Source organism: Amblyomma mixtum, chromosome 2 (assembly GCF_055824585.1).
Source record: "Amblyomma mixtum isolate Tamu chromosome 2, ASM5582458v1, whole genome shotgun sequence".
NCBI lineage: Eukaryota > Metazoa > Arthropoda > Arachnida > Ixodida > Ixodidae > Amblyomma > Amblyomma mixtum.
The window spans coordinates 24399069-24426909 of record NC_143013.1 but is presented as its reverse complement, the minus strand read 5'-3'; the positions used below and the strand labels follow the sequence as shown (position 1 = coordinate 24426909).

Sequence of the window (27841 nt, the reverse complement as noted above, 5' to 3'; positions counted from 1 at the left end):
CGCAGACGACGGCCTTAGGCATGTAACAGAAGTACTTCTTGAAGGACTAGAGGAACAAAACGTGACTAACGTGCAGAGAATAAAAATGAGGAGAGGCGACCAAGAAATAGCCACGAAACACATCATCCTGACTTTCGCATCAAGCATATACTCCCAGAATCCGTAGAAATCGGCTGTATGAAACTTCACTTCGGGCAGTACATACCAAACCCACGACGTTGCTTTCAGTGCCAACGGTATGGCGACAGCTCTCAGAGCTGCCGAAGCCAACTGACTTGCGCGAAGCATGCTTCACACGGACATGATTCTGATAACTGTACACTTGAACCACATCTGTGCGTAAATCGTGAGGGCAGCCATCCGACGTACTCATGTGCATGCCTAATAGCGATATGCGAAATACGCAGCGCCAACTCTCGCCGCTCCGAGAACCAAGTCCTCCGTGTTGGTTCCGTACAGAAAACGAAACCGCGGCCCAGCGTTTCGTTAAAACGGCTGCGCTTCGTTTGAAAAGTGAAATGCCGATGGGCTTTTACGCTACGGTGTCCACTATACAAAGAAACTACGATGCGTGCCAGAACCTGGTGTGTTCTAGCTTGTCGCTTTCTATTTCTTTTACTCTGTCCCAACGTTCTCCAAATGCCATGCGATCGAGGTACAAACTTAGGCTCTAAGCACGAAAACATTCTAAAAAAACTATAATATCTTCCGCCGCAACCGAGAGCAGGTTAGCAGACGTTTGGATGGCGTTCCCATCATCGTTAAAAATGGAGTTGCATTTCGCGAACACAAGCTTAAAACTAGATCAGAAACTGTGGCAGCCATCCTACAAACATTTAAAACATTTACGGTATGCTGCGTGTACCTGGAGCGACATGTTAATCTAAGCAATCATGAATTAAAAGACCTTTTGGAGCAGCACCCAGAGCCATATCTAATATCTGGAGATTTTAACGCGCACTCCAGCTTTCAGGGTACTGACAAAACTGACACTAGAGGACAATTCATTGAGGATGTTATACTGTGTAATGACCTCTATCTATTAAACACTGGAAAACCAACCTGTTGTTCTCCTAGCTCAGGACAAATGAGCTGTATAGATTTATCTTTTAGTTCGCCATCTATTTTTAGATACAAAATTTGATGACCTAGATAACCCACATGGAAGTGATCATCTGCCTATACTAATCAACATCTTCACTAGAAGTCACTCCATCAAAATCATGACGTTGGAAGCTGCATCTCGTCTACAGGGCACTGTTCCGAGAAAAGGCCAGCCTAGAAAAAAAAAGTTACCGACAACCTCAGTTTTAGACAACCTTAACGAACTTTTCACGACGTGTACTATTACCGCTGCGCGCCTAGTCATCCCTCAGTCCTCTGGAGTAGTAAAACAGAGTAAAAAAGTATTGCATACAAGAACGTAGGGAAGCTAAAAAGATAGAAAAGAATGCTTGGGGATTTTCCCGTAGGTATGCAACGCAGGATAATTGAACAAACTTTGTTTTGGTTTTTTTTATGGGGTTTAACGTCCCAAAGCGACTGAGGCTATGAGAGACGCCGTAGTGGAGGGCTCCGGAAATTGGGACCACCTGGGGTTCTTTAACGTGCACTGACATCGCACAGTACACGGGTCTGTTAAGAAGGCGAGAGCGAAAGACCGATGTATCCGTCACAGTGCCGCAAAAACTTCTCGTCAAAATTATGTGTCGTCATAAACAGCTCAACAACATTAAAACACATATGGGAGAAAGCTCTAAAGATAAATGGCAGCTATTCCCCATTCACAGTTCGCCTTCTGACAGCCCCTGCTGTACAGACAGATATAGAACAGGAAAGCATTTCGGGTGAATACTTTTCTGCAGTTTCCAGTTCGTCACAGTACACAGAAACAGTCCTAAAATACAAAAACACAGCTGAAAAACACACTGACAACAAGTGGCAGCACAAATGAACCTTGCAATAGTTCAATCACGCTTCAAGAAATCTATGAACTAATTTCCACTGATAAAAAGGCTGTACCCGACCCATATGAAGTACCGTCTTTGTCAAAAGTAACCAGGCTGGATGGTTTGCTTCTAGCTCGTGCAGTGGAGCCCTTACGGCTTCCCTGAAGCTGTAATGGTCGTTAAAGGTAAGGACTGGGTGTCTTCTTACCTTCCAACCTCTTTTGATCTTTAGGAAAGCCCCATGGGCTCTACTATACAAGCTAGAAGCAAACCATGCAGCCTGGTTACTTTTGTCAAAGACGGTACATTATCAAATGCTAGCCTATCTCTCCAGATATGTCGTAGATACACTTTGAAGACTTTTTTCTAACAAATTTTGGGCATTGGGGAAAGTACCCGAAGCCTGGAGAAAAACTATTATTGTGCAGTTTCTTAAACCAGGAAAGCCACCAACCTCTCCTAACAATTATAGACCCATAGCCCTTACCGGTTGCCTCTCAAAATACTTTGAAAGTGTCCTGAATATGAGATAAACTTTTGACCTTCTATCCTCCGAACTTCTTGACATCCGTCAGTGTGGTTTTAAAAAGGGATGCTCCACTCCAGATCACCTAGTTCGTCTTGAAATGCTGTCCGGGAAGCTCTTGTACACAAACAACACTGCAGTCTCTTTTGATTTAGAGAAGGCATACGACACAACCTAGAGGTTCGGAATTATTCAAGACCTTGCCGAGCTTGGCATCCGAGGCAGAATGTTGACCTGCCTAAAAGACTTCTTATCTAACCGTTCATTCCATGTACGCCTAGGCTCAACCCTTTCGAGGAATTTCAGTAAGTAAAATGGATTACCACAGGGGCGTATTTTAAGCGTAACACTTTTTGTTGTAAAGGAGAACTCTGTTATTAAAATAATTGCAAGGTGCATTATGTATTCACTCTATGTAGACGTTCTTCAGATGGGCTGCACATCGTCCAATGTGCCAACAAGTGAAATAAACTGACAACATGGACAGACAGAAATGGTTTCCGCTTTTCTTTAGAGAAAACAGTGCCCATTTTTTTTCTCTCTGAAACGAGGCTTAAAGGCAGATTCCACCCTACACCTGAACGAAACTGAGCTACCCGTAAAAGATCAACATAAATTTCTAGGCATAACGTATGACATAAAGCTCCCTTGCCAGCCTCTCATAAACGCGCTGAATAAGAAAGCCTTCCGATCCTTGAGCATACACAAAGTACCTTCACGAAAACACTGGGGGGCAGATAGGACATGTCTTTTAGCAATATACCACTCTGTGAAACGCTCTGTCCTGGTTTATGGATGTATATTGCATGGTCAGCGAGACCATCGTATCATAAACGAGTGGATCCATTACATAACTTTCCACTGGCGCCTACAGGTAGTTGCCCATAAATAGTCTTGATGTAGGAACTAACCAACCATCATTTACAGACAGAAGAACCATGCTTACGTGTTCATATATTCTAGAAATTCGTTCACAACCTAAACACGTCTGTCACCAAATAGTTACAATGTGCCCTTCTAGAATACTTTTTAACAATAAACCGCAAACTACCAGGCCACATGCTTTTGCGTTTTGAAGAGATGTGCCAAAACATCTTCGTAGAAGACACATTACCTGGCATTGATCGAAGACGAGATCCACTGCGGCCCTTGGTACAATTTTCGTGCAATCTGTGATTTCACTCTTGCAGAGTTCCGTAAAAAAACAAACCACAAAGCAACATGTAATAGAAGAACTTCTTGCGCTCGGGGAAAAGTACAGTACTTTCAGAGCTTTTTGTACAGATGGTTCAGAAACAGATGTTTACGTTGGAAGCACAGTGGCACAAGGGAATTTGAATGAAATAGTAAGGCTTCCGCAATGTGCTTCCATCTTCACTGCCGAATGTTACGCCATCTGTGCAGCCACTGAAAGAATACTAAACAAGAACCTCACAAATAGCATTATTTACACAGACTACATTAGCAGGGGGACGTAATTACGGCAGCTTTTAACACATACAGCCGTTCATTTAACAAAAAAAAAAGAACGAAAAAGCAAGAGAATCGCAGGTTTTCAGGTATAATCGGAGTGCTTCCCTTCGAGTCGTGAACAATATTTCCGTGTATTCTCGTTCCATACATATAAATAGTAAATATAAATATAATGAACTCTTATCTCCACCCGCATAACCTAGTAGTAGTAGTAGTAGTACAAGACCTTTATTCGGCCAAAATTTACAGGCCGAGCATGTCGACCGCCTGGGCGACCAGGAGTCGCTGTTCTGCCTCCCCTTCAGCGCCAAGCCAGTCAAGCCAGGTGGTGATGGATAAAGAAGGTGGGGGGTAGGAACCCGACTGCTGAGCAGCCGGGCAATAGAAGGGCAATGAGCCAGGTCCACATAGATACAGGGGCAGTTGGGACAGGAAGGGTCTGATCGATAGCGATAAAGAGGCGAGACGGGGTGATAGCTGCATTCATTTGGATGTGCCGAAGAAGGCCAGCCTCCGACACCGTGAGCGATGGATGAGGGGCCTCTCCCTTGTTCTAGCTCGTAATTCCGGGAAGCTATCTCATGAGACTAAAGATCTGATTAAGAAACGGCAAAGCATGAGGACGTCTAATTCCATAGATAGAATAGAACTAATAGAGCTGTCGAAGTTAATAAATAAGCGCAAGGTAGCCGACATCAGGAAGTTTAACATGGAGAAAATCGAGCATGCTCTGAAGAGCGGAGGTAGCCTAAAAGCAGCGAAGAGAAATTCTAGGCATAGGTAAAAACCAGATTTATGCGATAAGAGACAAAGAGGGCAATGTCATTAGCAATATGGATAAGATAGTTAATGTAGCCAAACAGTTCTTCACAAATCTATACAGTAGCGATTGCAATCAGAATGTTACTGAGAGAGGCAGTAGAGCACACCAATGGGACATCCCATCAGTAACAAAGGAGGAAGTAGAAAGCCTTAGGAGCAATGCCAAGAGGAAAAGCAGCTGGTGAGGATCAGATAACAGCAGATTTGTTGAAGGATGGAGGAGAGATTGTGCTCGAAAAACTAGCCACCCAGTATACGCAATGCCTTGTGACTTCGAGCGTACCTAGAGCTTGGAAAAACGCTAACATTATCTTAATTAATAAGAAAGGAGACGTCAGGGACTTAAAGAATTACAGACCGATCTGCTTATTGTCGGTTGCCTGCAAGGTATTTACTAAGGTAATCGCTAATAGGGTCAGGACAACCTTAGTCTTCAATCAACCAAATGATCAGGCAGGCTTTCGTAAAGGATACTCGACAATAGACCATATTCACGCAATCAGTCAGGTGATAGATAAATACGCAGAATATAATCAACCCTATATATAGCCTTCATTGATTAGGAGAAAGTATTCGACTCAGTAGAAACCTCAGTAATCATGCAGGCATTGCAGAATCAGGGTGTAGAAAAGTGTTGTGTGAAAATATTGGAAGATATTTATAACGATTGCACACCTACCGTAGTTCTCCATAAGGTCAGCAATGAAATTCTAATAAGGAAAGGTGTCAGGCAGGGAGATACGATCTCGCCAATGCTCTTCACTGCCTGCTTACAGGAGGTATTCCGGGGACTGGAATGAGAACAGTTGGGGAGAAGAGTTAATGGAGAATACCTGAGTAATCTGCGATTCACTGATGACATTGCCTTGCTCAGTCTCTCAAGAGATGAGCTGCAAAGCAGAACGGTAGGTCTTAAAATTAACATGCAGAAAACCAAAGTAATGTTCAACAGTCTGGCAAGGGAACATCAGTTCGCAATTGGTAGCGAGGTGCTGGAAGTGGTAAGAGAATGGCTCTACTTAGGGAAGGTAGTGGCCGCTGATCCAGATCATGAGAGGGAAATAACTAGAAGAATAAGAATGGGGTGGAGCGCATATGGCACGTTCTCTAAGATCATGAATGGCAGTTTGCCGTTATCCCTCAAGAGAAATGTATATAACAGGTGTATCTTACCGGTACTCACCTATGGGGCAGAAACGTGGAGGCTAACAAAGAGAGTTCAGCTTAAGTTAAGGACAACGCAGCGAGCTAGGGAAAGAGAAATGATAGGTGTGACGTTAAGAGATTGGAAGCGGGCGGAGTGGGTGAGAGAAAAAACGGACGTTAATGATATCCTAGTTGCAATGAAGAGGAAGAAGTGGGCTTGGGAGGGCATGTAATGCGAAGGCAAGATAACCGCTGGTCCTTAAGGGTAACGGAGTGTATTCCAGGAGAAGACAAACGTAGCAGGGGGCGGCATAAAGTTAGGTGGGCGGGCATACGATGGCTGCAGCGGGCAAAGTACAGGGTTAATTGGAGAGACATGGGAGAGGCCTTTTCCCTGCAGTGGGCGCAGTCAGGCTGGTGCTGATAGTGATGATAATGTCCCCGTGAATGTGTCCATAAAGTTGATTATTCATAGAAACGAATATCCGGGAAAAACAAGCCAATTTATTACGAAAAGAAGTTGGTGACGAGAGTTTGCTTCTGTGCATACCGAGGAGAGCATTATTATTCAATGCAGACAAAGCTGAGCTACGTGAAGGGCGTTCTCTCGGTCACCAATGTCCCAAAGATACTGAAGCGTTTTCTGTGGAGACCCAAGCCATGGCAGCACTCTTCGATGGCTAGATTTAATCCAAGTGTTTTTTGTTTTCTTCATAAGCGCACTAAATTCGCATGTGTACTCGCCACTCTTGCTCTTCATAGAAGCATTCAGTTCCATTCTTGATGATGACGATGAATTCTTATGGCGCAAGGCCATAAGAGGTCAAAGAGCGACACGGCACAAGGTTTTTTCGTTGCACAAGGTGGGGTCAAAGACCCATTTCCCAAGTATTTCACCCTAAAGAAGCCGAGCACCAGGCCAGGGGAATCTTGTGCCCATTGTATCGCCGGTGGGCATCCGGCGGCACTGGGGACATTCAGTTCCATTCTTCCGAACTTCATGCTGGCCATTGTAAGGCTTTCGACTGGCTTCGCATCGCCTTCACTAGACAGCTTCCAAAGAATTTTCTACATATTCATGAACAGCTTGCTTGGTTGAGATGTAGGATGTTCTGGCTGTTCAGAAAAAGTGGTAGCTAGTGTACTGACACCGTCGATGTGCATCAGTGGGTCGAAGTGCAACATCACAAGATAAGCTTACAATATTGTAAATAAACAAAAAAAAAACGAAGTTGTGCAGCTTGGTCTAGGCGAGTGGTTGCGTTCCTTTTTCCTCCGAGGAATGCCGCAGGTTGTTTTTAGCGTTGGTGGCGTCAGAGTTCAACTCCCTGGACGAGTGTTCGCGCCCTGCTCGTTTCCGGTGTCCCCGTATACCTCCCTATACTAGATGTGACCGTGGCCAGGGCACAAACAGGTGCTGAGTTTACGTAGCCACGAGCTCAGTGCCACGAGATCATCGCCGCGCGCATTCGTACCGCCTTGTTGACTTCAAAAGTGTGCCATCGGCATTCTCAGTTGACCCAAGTAACGAGCCCATCAGCCTGTATTCTGAGGTTTGTTCACCATTGCTGTAAATTTTCTGCGTGGACACGTCGACCTACGGAATGCGCTGTACGCCGCTTTAGCAGGATACGAGACGACGTAACAGCTTGCTGCCTTTGAATACCCGCGCCTTGTGCATTCTTGCCTGCCCTCCGCTTGTTAGGGCGGTGACTGGAGAACAGAACAGAGGAGGGGCAACCCACAAGTAGGCGTGAAGTTATCAGCAGATCAGCTCAGGTCTCCTTGACGAGCCGTTAAAGGTTTCAGAGCCGCGGCCGGGCTGCAGCGGGGTGCTTTGAGGGCTCCGGATCCGTGGACCGTGCGAGTAACCCGAGAGACGCTTAGACAGCCATGCTGCTCTGTTGATACTTATGACTTGGAGGCAAGTGCTGTCTCGCTTTTCGAAGAAATTACTGAGCGCTTCTCCCGAGTTCTGCATGTAGTAGAGGGCAAAGGCGTGGTCGTAGTTTCCTGCCTAGCCGAAGGCAAGGAAGCTGTAGGCGTTCATTCTCTCCCTTTTGCTTTTGGAAGAACCGCCGCACGGGAGACAGCAGCGAACGAATTGCTCATTTGGTCCAACCACGTGACAGCTATTGTTTTTTTTTCGAATATTTTATATTGGTTGTACGTAAACCTAAGTTCTTGGTCTCCAGTACCGTTCTGCCTCTATCTAGCAAGCTCCCTCCCTGGTGAGGAAATTCATCGGCCACAAATCACGTCAGCCTCCGGAAAATTAAGAGTAGGGGATCGAGAGAAAAAAAAATTTACTCGTGCGCTGCGACAAAGACGAGGTTACTGCTTTGCATTGGTCGAAATGCTTACTGAAACGCAGGAGAGAGAGAGAGAGAGAGAAACAACTTTATTGCCATAGCTTGAGTGGATGCTTGTAGCGCGACAAAAAACAGACAAGGGACAGAAGACGAACGGGACAAGCAGCCGCGCCGCGGTGGCTCAGTGGCTATGGTGCTCGGCTGCTGGCCCGAAAGACGCGGGTTCGATCCCGGCCGCGGCGGTTGAATTTCTTTGGAGGAGAAATTCAAGGCCCGTGTACTGTGCGATGTCAGTGCACGTTAAAGAACCCCAGGTGGTCGAAATTTCCGGAGCCCTCCACTACGGCGTCTCTCATAGCCTTAGTCGCTTTGGGACGTTGAACCCCATAAACCAACCAACCAACGAACGGGACAAGCGCTCCCGTTCTTGTCCCGTTAGCGCTTGTCCCGTTCGTCTTCTGTCCCTTGTCTGTTTTTGTCGCGCTACAAGCATCCACTGAAGCAAAATGAACCAACTCGCCCAGCAAAAAGTGTTATTGAACTTTATTGCCATAGAGTGGCGGGATTTAGGGCAGGTGGGCTTGGTGTGGCCCCCAGGTGGGGGCGACTTCCTGGGCCCACGAAATGAGTGCCAGTTGGATGCTCTTGTCTGGCCTTCTGTGGAGTTGGTTCCATCCTTCCTCGGAGGGAGCTGGCAGTAATGTTCTAGGGGGCGGATTTCGAGCGCAACCCCAGAGGATGTGCGCCTGGGTGGCGATTTCTCCCTGGTAACAATTTTGGCAGACGGGGTCGTATTCCCCGTCTGTGATGAGTGAAAGCCTAGAATGGCTAAGGATGGAGTGTGTCTGCAACCTGCGGAGCAAGGTGGCTTGCGCTCGATTCAAGTCGAGGTGTGGAGGCGGGAACTGGCGTCTCATCTCTCTGTGGAGGTTGGTAATTTCGGCAAAGGTCTGGGGAGCCTCGGCAAGAGCGTCTGGGTCCGTGGGGCCGGCCGCCCGGTTGGTTAGTCCTCGGGCTAGTCGGTCGACCCCTTCGTTTCCAGAGTTTCCCGCGTGGGCGGGTGCCCAGACCAGGTTGGTCTTATGGTCGGGAGTGCAGCCGCGAAGGATGCGTGCAGCGGGGTGGCAGATAACACCTGCCGAGTAATTTTGTATTGCTCTTTTGGAGTCGCTGAGGACTGTGCGGGTACGTGGGTCAGCGATGGCCAGCGCGATGGCGGTTTCTTCTGCCGCTGTCGGAGAGTGAGCTACTACTGTGGCGGCGGTGACGAGAGTAGATTGTGGCGTGGTTGCACAAGCCACGTATGTGTTTGCACTTTGCCGTGCAGCATCTACGTATATTGCGTGTTCGTCGGCAAGGTATGTGGCATCTAGTGCTTGGGCTTTCAGCTGACGGCGCGTATCATGGCGGCCGGGTAGCATGTTTTTGGGGATTGGTTTTATAACTAGGCGGCTATAGACCCCTATCGGAATGGGCGTCGTGGGGTGGACGTCGCCTATGGGGTTGATGTTGAGACGGTCAAGTATGAGCCGCCCGTGTTTAGTGCGGGAGAGGCGGTGGATTTGGGCGGTCTTGTGTGCCTCTATGAGTTCTGTGAGCGTGTTGTAGATGCCGAGTTGGAGGAGGTGCTGTGTGCTGGCGTACTGAGGTAGCCCCAGTGCCGCTTTGTACGCTGAACGTATAATGCTGTTCACAGCTTCTTCATCCTTCCGGCGGAGGTGATAGTAGGGGTAGGAGTAGACTATCCTGCTAATGAGGAAAGCTTGCGTGAGCCGACAGAGGTCATCCTCCTTCATACCTCGGCGGCGGGTGCTGATGCGGCGGATAAGTACAGCGTTATGAACGCCGCTGTGAGGTTCTTAGCTTTGTTATTCCATTGCCCAAAGTTTGTTTTCATGCAAAGAAGACGTAAACACACTGAGAAAGTTAGGTCCTTGCGAAAATTCTCCACGTATACATAACGAAGTCCGTACTAGCGAGGTACGACTATATATAATTCCGAACCACGATGAGGGTGAAACGCCGTGCCATGTTTGATGAATACATAGTATAGCGTTGTGCTAAAATAGGCTAGTGGGAAAACAACTCAAATGAATAAAGAAGGAATGAAGGGACGGTCTAGCCAATACCATGCGACTGGCATACACGTCGAATGCATAAGCTTTGACTGATTCGGTTGCTTCGTAAGCAGCGTCACTTTTTCCCGGACCATTTGCGTTGGGAACTATTATTTAGACGCTGAACAAATATATTCCAGATGCTACATCACGAATAGTTCACCTACCACGTGTTTTTTTCGCCACATTTTGCATTGGGCTGATCATGGTGAAAAATTCGTGGTCGGTGTCGCACAAATCTATTCACTCAATTTATTCTTTTCATTCACAGTTAGTGAATCGAATCGATTACAAAGAGGCGTTATGGAGTGCACATGCGAGCAGTTGTCCTCTCCTTTTTATTTTCTCCGGCACCAGTCCTGTTTTTAGTTTGCGATTCTCGTGGGCATGGCTTCGTCATCATTCTTTTCTTTCCCTTTCCTTCTATCATAGGACATAAGTTAGGTTGGCGAGCTGTTTTCGTAAGGATCGGCAGAACACTACACTTTTCTTCAGGCGTTTTGCAGGGGCTTCAGATGCCTTGCAGAGAAGCGAGAGGTTTCGCTCAGGTGGACTTTGACGGGCGAGCCGATGTAAAAAACGCGCATTCCAACCTATGCGCCGTTGTGGCCTACCTGTTTTCACGAGTGTAATTTAAAGAAAGTGGACATTTGTGATAAATAATAAAAAATAACAGCCAAATATACAACGAAGCCGCTTACAAATACATATAAATGAATACAACTTGGTTCTGTCGTGCCTTAATGAGCGTTATTCCTGTCGCGTGTGTCCTGCAAAATTTGTATGTTTGCTCATGATTGTGTTTTTTATCAAACCGGTAATATAACACGTATCATCAAATATCCCTCAAAAGCGACCTTAAAAAGCGGTATTAGTTGCTGTCGACATAGAAGCCATACATAAACGCTCCGAGCTCTCATGCCAGAATACCGGCTTTTCTTCTTGCGTATACTTTGGATAGTGTATGCAATGTCGGGTGCAAAAAGTGGTACGCAACATTAGAGGTTGTATGGCTTGCTGCTTTTGCGGCCATTTTCGGCATTTAGGCCAAGCTGGAGCGCCACTCATCGAAACGAGCAAAATGACTTGCCTCTGGATCAAAGCGGTCTCCTTCGATCACAGTACACCACATATTTAAGGTGCCGTAACTAGTTGTTACCAAGCTTCTCACATGATTCTCGGTCGATAGATTTTTATTTGCCTACTCAAATTTGTTCTATTTATTTTTGATTTTTTTGAAGCCGGTATCCGACCTTGAGGTCGCTAATGGAAACCTCAACCTCAGATGCTTAGAAACACTTCTAGAAAAGCTACCAGAGCCATATCTGTTAGTCGGAGAACTCCTCTTTCTGGGGAAGTGGAGAAACTAATCCCAGAGGTCGCATTTTAGAAGATTTTATTCTGTGCAGTAATGTGTGCCTACTGAATTCAGGAAAGCGCATGTACTGCTCCCTAAAAACTGCAAAAATTAGCAGTTTAGATTTATCGTTTAATTCACCATCACCTTTTAATGATGTTAAATGAGATCTTCTGGACAATCCATGCGGAATGGATCATTTTCCACCCATTATTATACCTGAAGAGATAACTGTACAGCAGCTGTATCCCACCAGTAGTCACATACGAGGCAGAAACGAGGAGGCTAACGAAAATGGTTCTGCTTATGTTAAGGACGGCACAGCGAGCACTCAGGACCAATGCCACTCCGCTAGCCCCGATTACACTGTGGAGGTCGACAGGACCAACACACCGAGGTATAGCCCGCAGGCAAATCGTTTATTTGGGGTGATTCCAAAATACGATAACCGCCCTCGGTAGCGCAGGCAGCAGGAAACGGGCATGGGGAAAGCTCGATGTCACCTGGAAAAGCCGCGTTTGTCTCATGGCTCCGTCCATCCCGTCCATCCCGTCACGCGTTGTCTCATGGCTCCTTCAACTCTCTCCCCGTGGTGGGCTGCCCGTGCGGCCACCGAATACACGAGGAGGAAAGGAGGGTCGCCCACGTGACGATGTGGATGCTGCTTCCCAGCTTTCTTCTCTGCCAACCCCGAGAGAGCCAGGAGGGTAAGGGTCGCTGTAGGCCACTTGAGAGAGTTCGGCAGGATATGCGCCGCCTAGGGCGGTCGAAGGGTAGACTGGATGCTCGCAACTGTTATCCCCAACCGTTCCCAATCTAGGTCTCCGAATACCTCCAGCAACTAGGCGGTGAATAGCATTGGAAATATAGTGCCTCCCTGTCTGACATCCTTCCGTACTGCAATTTTATTGCGGTGGTTATGGAGGACACCTGCGATCCTCTAGTCAAGTGCACCCTCGGAGGGCGAAGCCCTCCTCTAAAATAAGCAAATCACGGAACATGTGCTACTCTCGCTTGCACACACTTCCTTCACTCGACCTCATCCCCTCCGTTACTCGCATCCCCATCCCCCGAAAAATTAATTTGGGCCCACTGCTCTCTGGAGTCCCGTTGTAGTTTTTTCGGGCGCGTTCCGACTCGTCCTATAGAAACTGCCCCCTTCCATACGCCGACCTAGGACAATGCCACTTCCATTGTCTTATCGCCCTCCCAATACCTATACTTCTCTCAAAATCCACCTAGCGTGCCTGGCTGGGATCGGCACAGCTGGCCGACTAAGTAGCCCTGGGCGCTCTCCCAATGTCGTGCTGCTCTACCCTCCACCATGCTTTTCCATCCGCCACCATGGTTTTCATTACAATAATTCAGCAATATGATGGCTTCCAATATTCCCTTCATAAGCTGTTCTAGTGTGAAGACAGTGGCATTCTTCGGCATTGAACCCCAGTCCTCCGGCTCAGTAGCCGAACACCCTTACCACAGGGCTAAGGCAAAATGCAAAAGCAGCCATGGGCTGTGCACTGTCCGGGCGCGTTGAAACGTCGGGTGGTCCAGATTATTATGAAGATCTTCACTGCGGTGTCTTTCATAGCTCATGAGCAGTTTGGGGACGTTAAACTGAGCACAGCATGTAGCACTGTCACCTTATAAAAGCTGAAGCTGATCCAGGGGTTGCCTGGATCTTTTCTTATCTTGCCCTTAATTCCCTTACTCCCCCCCCCCCCCCCCCCCCCCACCCCCCCCCCCCCCCCCCCCCCCCTGGTAACAAATTTGTGCAGGTCCGTGCTGTACCCGAGCGCGGGGCTGGATGACCGGAGGAACAGGAGAAGTTGTCCACGTTGCTGCGCCTGAAGCCTTGGGCGGCAGAGCTCACCGTCTCCGAGAACCTGCACACGGTGAGCACATCGCGCAATTCAGCCAAAGCTAAAATGCTGCGGAACCATCTAAATGCATAGTCCGCAGGAGCAGGACTAAGGAAAGCGAACTTTTTTTCGATGTCTAGAGTATATGAACTCCCCTTACTGTCACAGTTGTATTGTGGCCATGATGTTCATGAATTATAAAAGATCAGTTGCGTTTGGTATATTTGAAGGACTGGTCATGCTTGCAGTCTTGCTTTACATGTTGTTTGGCACCTGTGCACTGCTGCAAGCGCGCTTTAGTAGAAGATATACGCGCAGTGCAAAAGCAAGGAGGTGACACATCAGGGAAAAAAAAAGGCGAGGATCCGTGTGCGAAACTACTTATACATGAACTACGCGGACGACTGGGTGCTGTGCGAGTATTTGGAACCCCGGGGCCTGCTGAACTAGCTGCAAGTGAAATTAGTGATGACACATTGGAATGATGCGTGAGTCACGGATACGCTGCGAAAATGCTGAGAATGATTGAGTAATTGGGTGCGATGTCAGGCGTCACTGTAATTCAGCAGTGACGCCGTATGGCTGCTATTTAGTAATTACTTCCTTATTATAAATTTACTTCACCGTGGGGGATTTCCCTAAACATCGCACTACTCCTGTCTTCTAAGGTCCCTATAGTGGCATGCTAATTGATCGCATGTATAAAAAGAGAAAAAAATTCCAGAAACAGAAAAGAACAAAGAAAATACCTGAAGAGAACCGTAGCAGGCACCGGGCTAGCCGTGACGAAAGTTGACAATGGGCTACAGTTTCAAACCCCCATAACGAATTTGCGCAGGTCACGACTGTAGGCAGACACGTGGTTGGATGACTGGAGGTGCAGGACACGTTTTCTACGTACACGAGAATCTTTGGACGGCAGAGCTCACCGTCTCCGAGGACCGGCACACGGTGAGCACGTCACTTATTGCATTCCGTGCGACAATGCCGCAGCGTCAACGAGATGGTCTGTAGAAGCAGCAGGATTGTGGAAATTGCAAACTTGACTTGGCTGCACAAAGTACCTGCGCTCCCCACACTCCCACAGCTGTGTTGTAGCCAGGGTGTTTATAATATATCTCAAGGCAATGATGTTCGGTATATGAACGGACCAATCATGCTCGTCAGTGGGAATTTCGAACTGCATTTTCTATGACTGCTCAACTGTGAGCATTATGGAGTAGTAGTATAAACTTCATTCCGCAAAATGGGACGGGGTTTAGGGGTTGGGGTCTTGAGCAGCAGGTGGTGTTCCTAGGTACAGGGTCCCATTGGTTCTTGCTGCCTCCTCGGCCCGCTCAACCAGCGCAAGCTGATCTTGCGGGTCGGAGCTGGACAGAAGCTCCTCCCGCTGCTCGACTGACGGGTTTGTAATTTTGGGCTCTATCGGGCTCGCCCGACAGCCCCATGTGGAATGGTAGAGGGTGGCTATCTCTCCGCACCACACGCATTCTGGAGTGTATTGCGAAACACAAGGCGCCATGATGTGAGGAGAAAGAGGCCTAGCTTCTCTTTCGAGGTTGACAGCGCCCGAGCAGTTACTTTTGTGAGACAGGATGAACATCATAATCAGAGAGGGGGGGGGGGGGGGGGGAAAGGAATGCGGATTTCGCGCGGACTGTTGACGACGCGCAGATACATTGCAGAATCGTTTGGAGATAGCGACGGCCCCACGGAAACGTTTTCCCTTACAATCAGGCTCATCCTTGCATTGATTCCGCGGAACAAGAATTCCTTGCTGCTGGAGGCTAAAAAAAAATAATGTGGCTTGTAACCGCTTATGAAGTGAATGAACGTAATGGCCTCATTATACGCGGAAAGCTTACAAGAAGGTTAGGCCCTAGCGTCCAATGGTGGCCATCAGGGTGGTTCCTGGTATCGTGTTCTCCCCGCCTTTTCGGTCGGGTTTTGCACGTTGTTCGGCGGCTGCCGGCATGGTTCACTGGAACAAATTATTCGCTTTGTCGCTTTGGGGACCATAGACGAAGACACGTACAAACTGCGAAAACGAAGTGCCCACAGTAATTTTTAACTGGCTAGCGAAGCAGCACTTACCACCAATTCGTTCTGCACTGTTTAGTTCACACGCTTCTACTGCAAAATTACAAGACATCAACATGACCAAAGCCGGCGCTGTGGCCGCTGGGCCCAAAAGACGCTGGTTCGATCCCGCGGCGATCACGTTTCCACGGAGGCGACATGCTAGAGGCACATGTGCTGTGCGATGTCAGTGCACGTTAAAGAACCTCAGGCGATTAAAACCTTCGGAGACATTAACTAAGGCATAGCCCATATCGTGAACATGAAGACAGGAGGGACTCCGACTTATAACTTTGTTTAATGAAGGTACAGTCGGGGACAAAAGTCTCCGGACCACGTGTTCCTCTAACGAAGCCGATAGCTTTGCTAATAGTCGGCGGCTGGGGACCACCCTTGTGGAGGCAAAAGTTAAATTTTTGTTCTTTCATCTCCACAAGTGCGGTCTCCAGCTGCTGTCTGATAGTAGAGCTATAAGCTTTGTTTGAGGAACACGTGGTCCGGAGACTTTTGTCCCCGACTGTACCTTTATATTTCTATATCGATCGGCACACTGCTGTAGGTACCGAGGAAGGCCACAGCAAGGACACGTGCACAAGACATCCGAAAGATACCACGCACGCTTTTTTTTTTACTGGACGTTTTGTTTCATAAACGTTCATGAAACAAAACGTCCAGTATAAAAAAAAAAAAAGTATGTGTGGTTGCTGCGGGCTTCTGCGGTACCTGCAGCAGCGTGCACCCTCCTCTTGCGCTTCGCTTTTTTTTTACCCAAACAACTTATATGGTTCCAAAATTTCCTTGGCCCACCTTTAGCTGCGCGATCAGGGGATTACTTTATTTTACTCTGGACGAGGACCTATACAAGCAGTTTCTATCATCGATAAGATTCCCATTTGCGGTCTATTCCTTCCTCTCTGTTTCCCTGAAGCCACCCGTAGTTGTTCAATGACCTCCTTAAATTCCTTATTGCGTCAGCCTCGTGGTTTCCTCTTTCCTTCCCAGCGGTTTGTAACTTTGCTTGTTCCATTTCCATACTGCTGAGTAGTTCTAATTACAATCCCACTTTTCCATGGGGCGTTAATCTTATGCTTTCTCAACGCCTGCTGCTATTAGCGCTATTTGTTGGACGTTGAATTTTGCTTTCGTTTTTTTTTGTTTTATACATTTCTCTTTTGATCAGGGCACGCATATGCAGAATAATACATCTATGATCACATCCTAGGCTATACTCTCCCTCCTCGTCTATTTACATTTTGGAAAGCTTGCTGTACAGGGTGTTTCACGTAACTTGAACCAGAGATTAAAAAAAGTGGTGAATCGGATTTGGGTGCAACCAAAGACATATTGTTTCCCGTCGTGTGGCGCTCCTCAGTGTATCTTTAAAATTCTGTTTAATTAGTTAAGCATCAAAATTAAGCAAGTTTCCTAATACTCACTTTAGAGGCACGTGCGTTCTGTTAAGTGTGTAGAGGGGGTTTAGAACGAATCGATTCAGTTTTTTGTAGCAACGTACTTCCTCCTGATCATCATCAGCCTGACTACGCCAACTGCTGGGCAAAGACCTCTCCCGTGTCTCTCTATCTAATAACCCTTTCTTTTTGCCAGCTGCGGCACCCGTATCCCCGCAATCTTCTTAATCTCATCCTCTCACCCAACTTTATGCCCCCCCCCCCCCCCTCCCCCCCCTACTACGTTTGCCTTCTCTTGGAATCCGCTCCGTTACCCTGAAAGATCAGTGGTTATCTTGCCTTCGCATTACATTCCCTGAAAATGAAAATTGGTTTTGAGGAAAGGAAATGACGCAGTAATTGTCGCACATATCTCGGTGGACACCCTAACCGCGCCGTAGGGAAAGGGATAAAGGAGGGAGTGAAAAAAGAAAGGGGGTGGTGGTGGTGAAAAGCATTTATTCGGCTATATTGTAAGCAATTTATTCGCCTTCGTCGTCGTCGCCTCTCTGGCTGCGACTTCATTCTCTTTCACCTGATGATTCCCATCGTCATCGCTTGAGGCTGTTCGCTTGGAAGACGTCTCTGGCGAAAGGGCCAGAATAAACGTCTTACGTGAAGTCTTCCCTTACAATATTTACAGAGAGGTGCTTGCCCCTGAGAGGCCCCTAGTGGGTCTCGCCCCTTGCAATACTTGGCGGACTCCCTCATTCCGGGATCTCGTTGGTCATGACCACTGCGCACGTCCTCCGAACCAGGCCCTGTTGGGCGGATAGTTCCTGGCAGCCGGGCAGGGCTGCCCCCCAGTCCTCGCGGGTAGGGGAAGGGGTAATGGGGAGGAGAGAAGGATTTTTCATGCATGCCCAAACCATGTGGAAGGTGTCGGCCACCTCCTCACAAGATGAGCAGCGGCCTTCCAAAAAGGATTAAAGTGCTTGAGAACCGCCGGACACAGCAGGGTGTTTTTAATGTTTGTAAAGAGCCTGAGGAGAGTTCGTTCGCCAGCTTTACCCAGTCCCTTCATAGGAACCGGGTAGCGCCGGCGTGCGGCACGTTAGTGCTCAGCAAAGTCTTGAGAAGAAATAAGAGGGCTGTGATCTGGGTTAAGGTCCTCCCAAGGAATGCCTGGTGCCCGGTGAGTGAGTGCGCGGGCTACCTCATGGGCGGCTTCGTTACATGGCATGCCTTGGTGGCCGGGGACCCATATGATTGAGCGATGAGTTGGATCGCCGTCGCGAGTACTATGGTGAAGAATTTGGTAGAAGAAAGGAAGAGGGGCCGTCGTGGCGGTGGCGAAAAACATTTATCAACAATTAAACAATTACAGAGATGTGATTGGGGTAGGGCCCTATTGGCACCTTCCCCTCACAATACTAGGTGAAGCCCCTATTCCGTAATCGCATTGGCAAGCAACGCCATCCTCGTCCGTTGAACCGAGGCCTTTTTTGGGTCTTGAGGTCTTGACAGCCGAACAGGACCGCCTCCCAGTCCTCTCTGGAGGGGTTGAGGCGGGGGGGGGGGGGGGGGGGGGGGAATAGATGGGCACTCCCAAACCATGCGGGAGGTGTCAACCACCTCCCCACAGAGCTGGCACGCGCCGTCAAAGGATGTGTTGAAATACTTAAGCCCCGCCGGGCACAGTACAGTGTTAGAGTTTTGATGAGGAGGCGCTCGTCAGCGCGTCCAGTCTCTTATAAGGGGTCGGGTAGTGCCGGTGCTCCTCCTTGTAGTAATCGGTGATTTGTTTGAATGTAAGGGCCAGATTGTCTGATTTGGAGTAGGCTTCCAAGGACAGGGAGATAGCCCGGGGAGAGAGTGCGCGAGCGGCCTGATCGGCCTGTTCGTTTCCCTGGAGTCCCTGGTGACCGTATGCCCAAATCAGGTTGCGTGAAGCTGGATCTTCGCATCGGCAGCTAAATTGCAGTATGCGCCAGGCAAGGGAGGGCCACTGAGCCACCGCGGCTCCGCTTAGGCCCCATTTATTCCTCTTGATTTCATCTACGATGTCCTTTGCCAGTTGCGGCCACCGTATCCCCGCAAGCTTCTTAATCTCATCCGCCCACCTAACTTTCTGCCGCCCCCTGCTACGTTTGCCTTCTCTTGGAATCCACTCCGTTACCCTTAAAGGGCAGCCCGCAAGGGCACCTTGTGTAACGAGGTGTTGGTGCTTGGCGCCACCACGGACCCTTAGTCCCCATACCGAAGCTGTCATCCGTACCGTGGCGATAGGTTGAAAGGTGGAGGGAAGAAACCTTGAACGGTGGCGGTCGAGGAAGTGGTCAATCCTCGGCCGATGGGCTCCTCGTCTGTCTACCAGGCGGGGAGTCCCGGGACCTTCCTCTGTGTATAAGGGTGAATCAGAGGCGACAAAGTATCAGGAACCCTTAGTTTATACATGCCGTATGGAAAAAATCTGTAAAAAAATCTGATCGACCCCCGAAAAGGGGTCGCACCGATGTGAAGAAACTGAGTCCACAGAAGCCAGAAACGTTTACGAAGTTTTTTATGCTTCACTCAAACACTAATGTACCGGTAGCCAACCTATCTGCATTTGTCATCGCCAACACCCTAAAAAGTTGTGTAGGCAAAGACTACAAAGCAAAAAAGCAATGAACCGGAGACCTCCTTGTAGAAATAAACACAAAAGAACAGAGCACCAAACTGATGTCATTACAGAATCTTGGAGAAATGAGCATACAGGTAACCCCGCACCGCACCCTGAACCACTCAAAGGGCGTCATATCTGAATATGAACTCCTACAGAGTACCGATGCGGAAATGGAACAAGAACTAGCCGAACAGGGAGTAATAGCAGCCCGACGAATAACCACCCGGAGAAACAATGCTGAAATCAAGACTAAACATATTGTACTAACTTTCAATAGCACAACTTTGCCTGACTCCATCCATGCCGCATACCTCCATTGTAAAGTCCGCCCATACATACCGAATCCGAGACGATGTTTCAAGTGCCAGCGCTTTGGACACAGCATGTTGGCCTGCCGAGGCAAACCCACTTGTGTCACATGCGCAGAAGACGCACATACAGAAGAAAGATGCGAACGCACACCAAAGTGCATCAACTGCAATGGCGCACATGGCGCGTACTCCAGGTCGTGCCCAGTCGGGAAAACAGAAAAACAAATCATAACTTCGAAGACCACAGAAAACCTGTCCTACCTTGAAGCAAAAAAACGCGTCTCTTTCCAACAGAAAGGGACATACTCTGAAGCGGTGACGCGGGGACCGCCGCCGCCTTCAGTTTCTGTCGGCACACAGGTCGATCCGAAGGACCCGGGGTCAACAGCCAAGTCCCCACCACAGAAGTCGGTGACACAGTCCACTGGGCTGAAAATTTCGCGGGAAGACCACGCGATCCTCGCCGGAGGCCCTCAGGCCCCATTTTCAGCAGCGGCATCCTCGGCGACAGACACCCAGAACAGCTCTGCTGAACTGGACCTGTTGCCCCACCCCTCTAAGAAGGCAACTGCTGACCCAAGAGACTCTGCCCCTGGAGCAGAGCATGGTTCACTGGTGCCAACAAAAAAGACGAATGCGAAGGCCACGGGCCATCGCAAACAAGAAACATCCTCCACGTCCACCGTGGAGGAGATGGATGTCAGCGAAAGTCCGTTGACATCTAAAACACACGTATCCGCGGATTCTCCGCCGAAATCCGGCGCCACGAAAGTGGCGATGGATACAACTCCTGGTTCGCCACCGCTGCAGCGGCGGCGAGACTCCCTAGAGAAAAAAGGGAAACCACGAATCACTGCCCCTGAGAATAAGTAACTTTCCCCAATCCCCAACTTATCACAATGGCGTATCTAATACAATGGAACTGTAGAGGTCTACACAGAAACTACACAGACATAACCGATATGCTCAAAACAATGGCACCTACAGCTGTGTGCCTGCAAGAAACGAACCTTGGGCCACAGCACACAAACATCTTAAAAAAATATAATATTTTCCGGAAAGACCGAGTACAAGCTAGCCGACTCTCAGGAGGCGTCGCTATCATAACGCAAAGCGATGTCCCTGCAAGAGAGGTATCATTAAAGACGAACTTAGAAGCGGTCGCAGTAAACGTCATTAGCCATAAAACAATAACAATATGCTCTGTGTACATACCACCACACAACACAATAGCCATGCATGACCTAGAAGAACTTCTGGAACAGTTGCCAGAGCCATATGTAATAATAGGGGATTTTAACGCACACTCCTCATTCTGGGGAAGTGAGCATACTGAATCCAGGGGTCAGCTCATCGAGGATATAATTCTTTCGAATAACATATGTTTAATGAATACGGGGAAAGCCACGTACTGCTGCCCCAGCTCTGGAAAAATGAGCTGCCTCGATTTAGCATTTGCATCACCATCTGTTTTTAATGATTTTATTTGGGATGTTTTAGATGACCCCCGGGGAAGTGATCACTTACCTACGGTTTTAAAACTAACATCAGCTACATTCATCCTCCCTACGAAGCCACGGCGATGGAAAATTCACCTCGCCGATTGGGCACTTTTCAGAACGAAGGCCACACTAGAAAAAGAATATGCCGAAACCCTTACTATAGAAGAACTAAATAAAAAATTTGTCACATGCTTAATATCTGCAGCAATAGAAGCCATCCCACAAACGTCTGAAATTTCACGAAAAACACATAAAGTTTGGTGGTCAAATGAATGCTCAATGGCTAAAAAGCAGCAAAACAAGGCTTGGGGCAACCTTCGCAGATATCCCACTGCAGGAAACTTGCTCATCTTCAAAATGCCTAGAGCCAAAGCACGATACATTAGACGCAGCGCAGAAAGGGCATCATGGCAAGAGTACATATCCTCCATAAACAGCTCAATATCATCAAAGAAAATGTGGGAGCAGGTGCGGAAATTCACAGGAAATTTTATTCCATTCACATTTCCAATGCTAACAACACCCGGTACTCAAAAAACATTAGAAGAGCAGGCCAACATATTGGGTGAGCATTTTTCCACAGTTTCAAGCGCATCCAACTACACACACACATTTCAAAAGCACAAAACAATAGTAGAAAAACAAAGCCTGCCCTTTGGAACATGCATACATGAAGACTACAATCAGCTTATTACCATGCAGGAACTAAACACAGTACTAACATCCGGTAAAATGACAGCACCAGGCCCAGACAATATACATTATGCCATGCTTGCTCACCTCTCTGAGGCTGCCATAGAGGCTCTCCTAAAATTTTTCAATAAAATATGGATGACTGGAGAAATCCCACCACAAACTAGTCCCACCAGTTACAGGCCAATAGCACTAACTAGCTGTATAGCAAAATCATTCGAAAGCATTCTTAACATCAGACTAACCTTCATACTTCAGTCCCAGCAACTTTTAGATATACACCAGTGCGGTTTTAAAAAGACATGTTCCACAACCGATCACCTTGTACGCTTTGAGAACACAGTCCGGGAAGCGTTCATCCACAGCCAACACTGTATCGGAGTCTTCTTTGATCTGGAGAAGGCTTACGATACCACGTGGAGGTTAGGTATCCTCCGTGACCTAGCGGACCTAGGTATCCGCGGCAGGATGCTGAGCTGTTTGAGCGACTTCCTGACCAATCGAACGTTCAGAGTCCGCCTAGGCGCAACCTTCTCCAAGACTTTTATCCAAGAAACTGGAGTGCCCCAAGGGTGCATCCTCAGCACGACCTTATTTGTCATCAAAATGAACTCCATAGGAAGAGTAATCCCGAAATCGATAACGTACTCAGTTTACGTAGACGACCTCCAAATAGCATGCACGTCTTCCAGCATACCTACCTGTGAGCGGCAAATACAAATAACAATAAATAAACTGGCTACCTGGGCAGATAGAAAAGGATTTAGATTTTCTCCTCAGAAAACAGTAGCTGTTCTGTTCTCTTTGAGACGAGGCCTACAGGCCGACCCCACACTATATTTAAACCAAACCCCACTACCTGTCAAACAAGAGCATAAATTCCTAGGGATAACTTTCGATAAAAAGCTCACTTTCTTGCCACATATAAACAGCTTAAAGAAAAAAGCTTCCCTGGCCCTCAATGTGCTGAAAATACTATCAAGAAAACGCTGGGGGTCTGATAGAGCTTCCCTGTTACATATACGAGGGGGTACCCAAAAGAAACCGGACTAATTTTTTGAATCGACACAGCTTCTGTGGTACCCCGTTTTGCCGCTAGGAGCGCATAGAACCAACATTTAAGAGTCAGTAAGCCGAGTGCCGTCGCTGAAGGAGGTCAGACTAGTTTAGGCAGAGTTTTAGAGTCACGACTGTGTTGTGTGAGTGTCGTTTTTGCAATGGCTGATTCTCGTGAAAAACGTGCGCCGGTGAAACTGATTTTTTCTCGGAAAAAGTGGAACGGAAACTCTTGAAATATTCAGAAAGACGTTCAAGGACGATGCTATGGGGACAACTCAAGTGTTCCTGAATTAAATCCTGAATCAAAGCAACAGTCATGCCTATGACAAAACTTCAAATTCACCTCGCCTCAAGAAAGCTCGTCAGGTGAAACCAAACCTTAAAACAATGCTGATTTGTTTTTTCGACTTGAGAGGAGTCGTCCATTCAGAATTTGTTCCGCAGTGTCAGACAGTTAACCAGGCTTTCTGTTTGGATGTTTTGAAAAGATTGGGCAACAGTGTTTGGTTGAAGCGGCCTGATTTGTGGCAGATGGGTGACTGGTTTTTCCACCATGGCAATGCCTTTGCTCACACAGCCCTGTCTCTACGACAAATTCGGGCCAAAAATGGCATGACCTCTGTTCCTCAACCTTCATACTCACCCGACCTTGCCACGTGCTACTTTCTTTGTTTCGTAGAATGAAAAGACATGTGAATGGAAAGCGTTTCTAAGATGTTGCTGAGGTGAAGAAAAAAACGACGGAGGGACTGTCAAGCATCACAAAAGATGAATTTAAACAATGTTTTGAAAAATGGAATGAAAGATTCGACAAACGTATCATTGTAAGTGGAGAGTACTTTGAAGGATATTGAAGGTCTGTGCTAAAAATGTGAACAAATAAGTGAAAACAAAAATAAGTCCGGTTTCTTTTGGGTACCCCCTCGTATATCGTTCTCTGGTTCGCTGTAAGTTAGACTATGGGTCCATAGTATATGGCTCAGCAAGACCGTCCTACATAAAACGACTGGATCCTGTCCTGTCCACAATCTTGGTTTAAGGTTGTCTTCCGGTGCTTACAGAACTTCACCAATAGCAAGTCTGTATGTGGAAACTAATGAACCTTCCTTAGAAGATCGAAGAACAGCACTAACTTGTACATACATCCTCAAAATCCTTTCTCAGCCCAAACATCTCTGTTACCCAATTGTCACGAAATGCCCATCCCGAATACTCTTCAACAACAAGCCCCATGCGATTAAGCCGTTGCTCTTGCGCTTCGAAGAAAAATGTCAAACTCTGAACATACTAAACGAAATCAAAAATATTGCCCCAAGACACGAAGCGCTACCACCGTGGTACACTCTCCCCATAGTGTGTGACGTCACACTAACACGCCTCAGGAAAACCTGTACACCACACGACCATATAATACAAGATACAAGAATATCTAGCACTACAAGAAAAATACAGAAATTACACGTCATTTTATACTGACGGGTCAAAAACTCATGCTCATGTAGGAAGCGCAGTAATACAAGGAGAAAATAAAAATGCAGTACGACTGCCGTCTTGTGCTACAGTTTTCACCGCTGAGTGTTATGCAATTTGTGTTGCGGTACAGAAAATAACAAATGAAAACATCAAAAACAGCATCATTTATACAGATTCACTGAGCGTTCTTACAGCATTAAAATCCAAAAATGCCACGGAGCCACTGATAGGAAGCATCATACACAACATAGTAAAGATCACAACACAAAAACATGTTATAAAATTCTGCTGGGTTCCCAGTCACGTTGGCATTAGGGATAATGAGAGAGCCGACATGTGTGCTGCACAAGCCGGAACCATGGAAATAAAACATGTGAATTTGCCTCCTAGGGATTACATGAAGTTAGTACGTAGCAAACTAAGAGCCAAATGGCAAGCCCCTTGGGAAAATGAAGGAAACAACAAGCTGCATACTGTAAAGCCCATTTTAAAAGAATGGAAATCATGCCGCCATAAAGAGCGTTTTATCGAAGTAATTTTATGTCGTTTACGCATAGGTCACACACACATCACCCATAACTTCTTATTAACAAAAAAAGCCAGACCTCTGTGTGAAATGTGTGGTGAGGAGCTCACAGTAAATCACATTTTAATTTCTTGTTCGCATCTCGAAGTACTTAGAAAAAAGTTTTTTACGGCATTTTACAATAAACACATTCCATTTCATCCCGCATTGCTTTTAGGCGAGCAAACACTTGTCGAGTTTTCACTTGTTTGTAAGTTTCTAAAGAAAGCCAATGTTTTAAATCTATTATAATGTAACCTCTGTACACTTGACATAACATCATCTAACCTTGTGTTTGGCGCATGATAGCCATAGTTGCTTATGCGCCATAAAACCCTATATAACGTAACGTAAGCTTAAAGGGCAGCTGCACCACTTTTTGAGAATTTCGCGATGTTCAAGGATTCAAATCTATATAGGCTGTAGGTAAAGCATGCCAAGTTTTTTTGCACTAGCATTTGAAATGGTCACGTAATCAACGATTGAATTTTGCGCTTCTCCTCAAAGCACCAAAGGAGTGCGGGGAAGTTTAGCGTGACGTCACAGAAGGTATGATTTCAAGTTACCGATGTTCGGAGGGCATTGCCTTTGGCGACGTTGGTTTTTTCCTTCAAATTGGGCGTGTATGCATTGAAAATGTACCGATACCTTCGATGACGTCATCATGCCCCCCCCCCCCCCCCCCCTTGGCGTTGTGCTCTGCGGAGAAGCCCGAAGGCCGTCGCGATTTTAATCGGCGATTACTTCACCATTTCAAATGCTAGCCCAAAAGGACTACGCATGCTTTACCTGCAAGTTTCACACATCCGACCCATTTAAGCTCATCGATTTCTGAAACCAATGCAGTTGCCCTTTAACGACAACCGGTTATTTTGCTTTCGTATTACATGCCGTGCCGAAGGCCATTTTCTCCTCTTGATTTCGACTGGGATGTACTTAACCAGCGTTTGTTCTTTCACCCACTCCGCCCTCTTCCGATCTCTTAACGTTACACCTATGATTTTTCTTTCCATAGCTCGATTCGTCGTCCTTAGCTTAAGCTGAACCCTTTTCGTTAGCCTCCATGTTTCTGCCTCATAGGTGAGTACCTGTAATATACATCCGTTGTATACTTTTCTCTTGAGGGATATTGGTAAACTACCATTCATGATATCTGAGAGAGCCTGTCATATGCGGTCCACCCCATTCTTATTCTTTCAGTTAATTCATTTCATTTATTGTTTTCTTAAACGCCTGAAGGCATTACATAAGGGGGGACGTATTGTTGAAACGGCGTAAGGCGATGTGAACATGCATAACAAACAGGAAATCAAACGTGCACACTCACATGGCAAGGGCTCCAACCATGACAGGATTCGACAACAGGTGATACACCACTCTTGAAAGACAGATTAAACAATATTTGCTGCAAAGTGCGCTTATGCGACCAGGATCTGTATGAGATGAATTTTTATTTTCTCCCGGAATGTTTTGTGATCAGTGCATGAAACGATGTCGTTAGGCTGTGAATTCGAGTGTTCTCGCGTTGGCAAAGAATGGGTTGTTGTAAGCATTCGTGCGGGCACCCTATGCGTGCTATCGGGTTTCCGTGACTGAGCCGTAAGGACGTTCGTAGTGACGTGGTTAATAGAGTGTGTCGTGTTCTCGTGCTATGACAAATGTATTGAGTAATCATAGGCGGGAAACGACAGGGCGTGACTCGGAGGGACTGCTTGAGGGCGGTGACGCCGGTTTCTCTTGAGTAACATGAAGTAATGAACCGAGCTGCACGATTTTGGATCGATTCCAAATCGACGGTGAGATATGATTGCCATGGGTGCCAGATGGATGATGCACACTATAATTTTGGCCGTACAAATGTTTCGTACGCCAGCTGTTTTATGTTAGGGGATGCAGATTTCAGATTACTTCTCTGGCAGCCAAGTGTGAGTGTAGTATCGGAGCAAATAGTTGTAATGTGGGTGACCCATGAAAATGATGGTGCGAGGTGTACACCTAGGTGATTATAAGATATTGCAGCGGTGATCGGCACTGATGAGATACTGTTAGTGTGCACATGCGATATGGTGGGTTTGTGAGTGAAGGAAAATGATGTGCATTCAGATAGATGTAATGGCGCTCGCCATTTTTCGCACCATGATGCAATAACGTCAAGGTCCTGTTGCAAAACAAGGTTATCAGTCGGGATATTTATTGCATTATAAATGGCGAATCATGCGCGAAGACTCGTAATTTGCATTGAATGTTAGAGGGTAGGTCGTTAATGTATATTAAGAAAAGTAATGGTGATAGGCCGGCCCCTTGAGGGACACGTGATGTTACATCTCGTAAGGGTGACTACAGGTTTTCTTACTGAATTTGATCCTAGTGCCAGTGGAAATAATCTACGCGCTGACTGATATAATCTGCGTGCCATGAATTTAATCTGAGTGCAAAACATTTAATCCACGCGCCAGCGTATTTAATCCAAGCGCCAACTCAAACAATGCGAGCGCCAACCAATTTAATCCCAGTGCCAACGCAAATAATACGTGCGCCA

The 27841-nt window shown here is 47.1% G+C and overlaps 2 long non-coding RNA genes across 2 annotated transcripts in view; one reads left to right on the top strand and one right to left on the bottom strand.

The window, feature by feature from the left end:
* The window catches only part of LOC149358711 (uncharacterized), a 54117-nt gene that overhangs the window by 9093 nt on the left and 17183 nt on the right, over positions 1 to 27841 (top strand). Inside the window, exons 2-3 of the long non-coding RNA XR_016288719.1 lie at positions 13481 to 13597; positions 14403 to 14515. This is a non-coding gene — a long non-coding RNA (uncharacterized LOC149358711). The remainder of the gene's footprint in view (positions 1 to 13480; positions 13598 to 14402; positions 14516 to 27841) is intronic.
* LOC149358710 (uncharacterized) overlaps positions 18639 to 27841 on the bottom strand; it is a 64362-nt gene continuing 55159 nt past the window's right edge. Inside the window, exon 4 of the long non-coding RNA XR_016288720.1 lies at positions 18639 to 19431. This is a non-coding gene — a long non-coding RNA (uncharacterized LOC149358710). The remainder of the gene's footprint in view (positions 19432 to 27841) is intronic.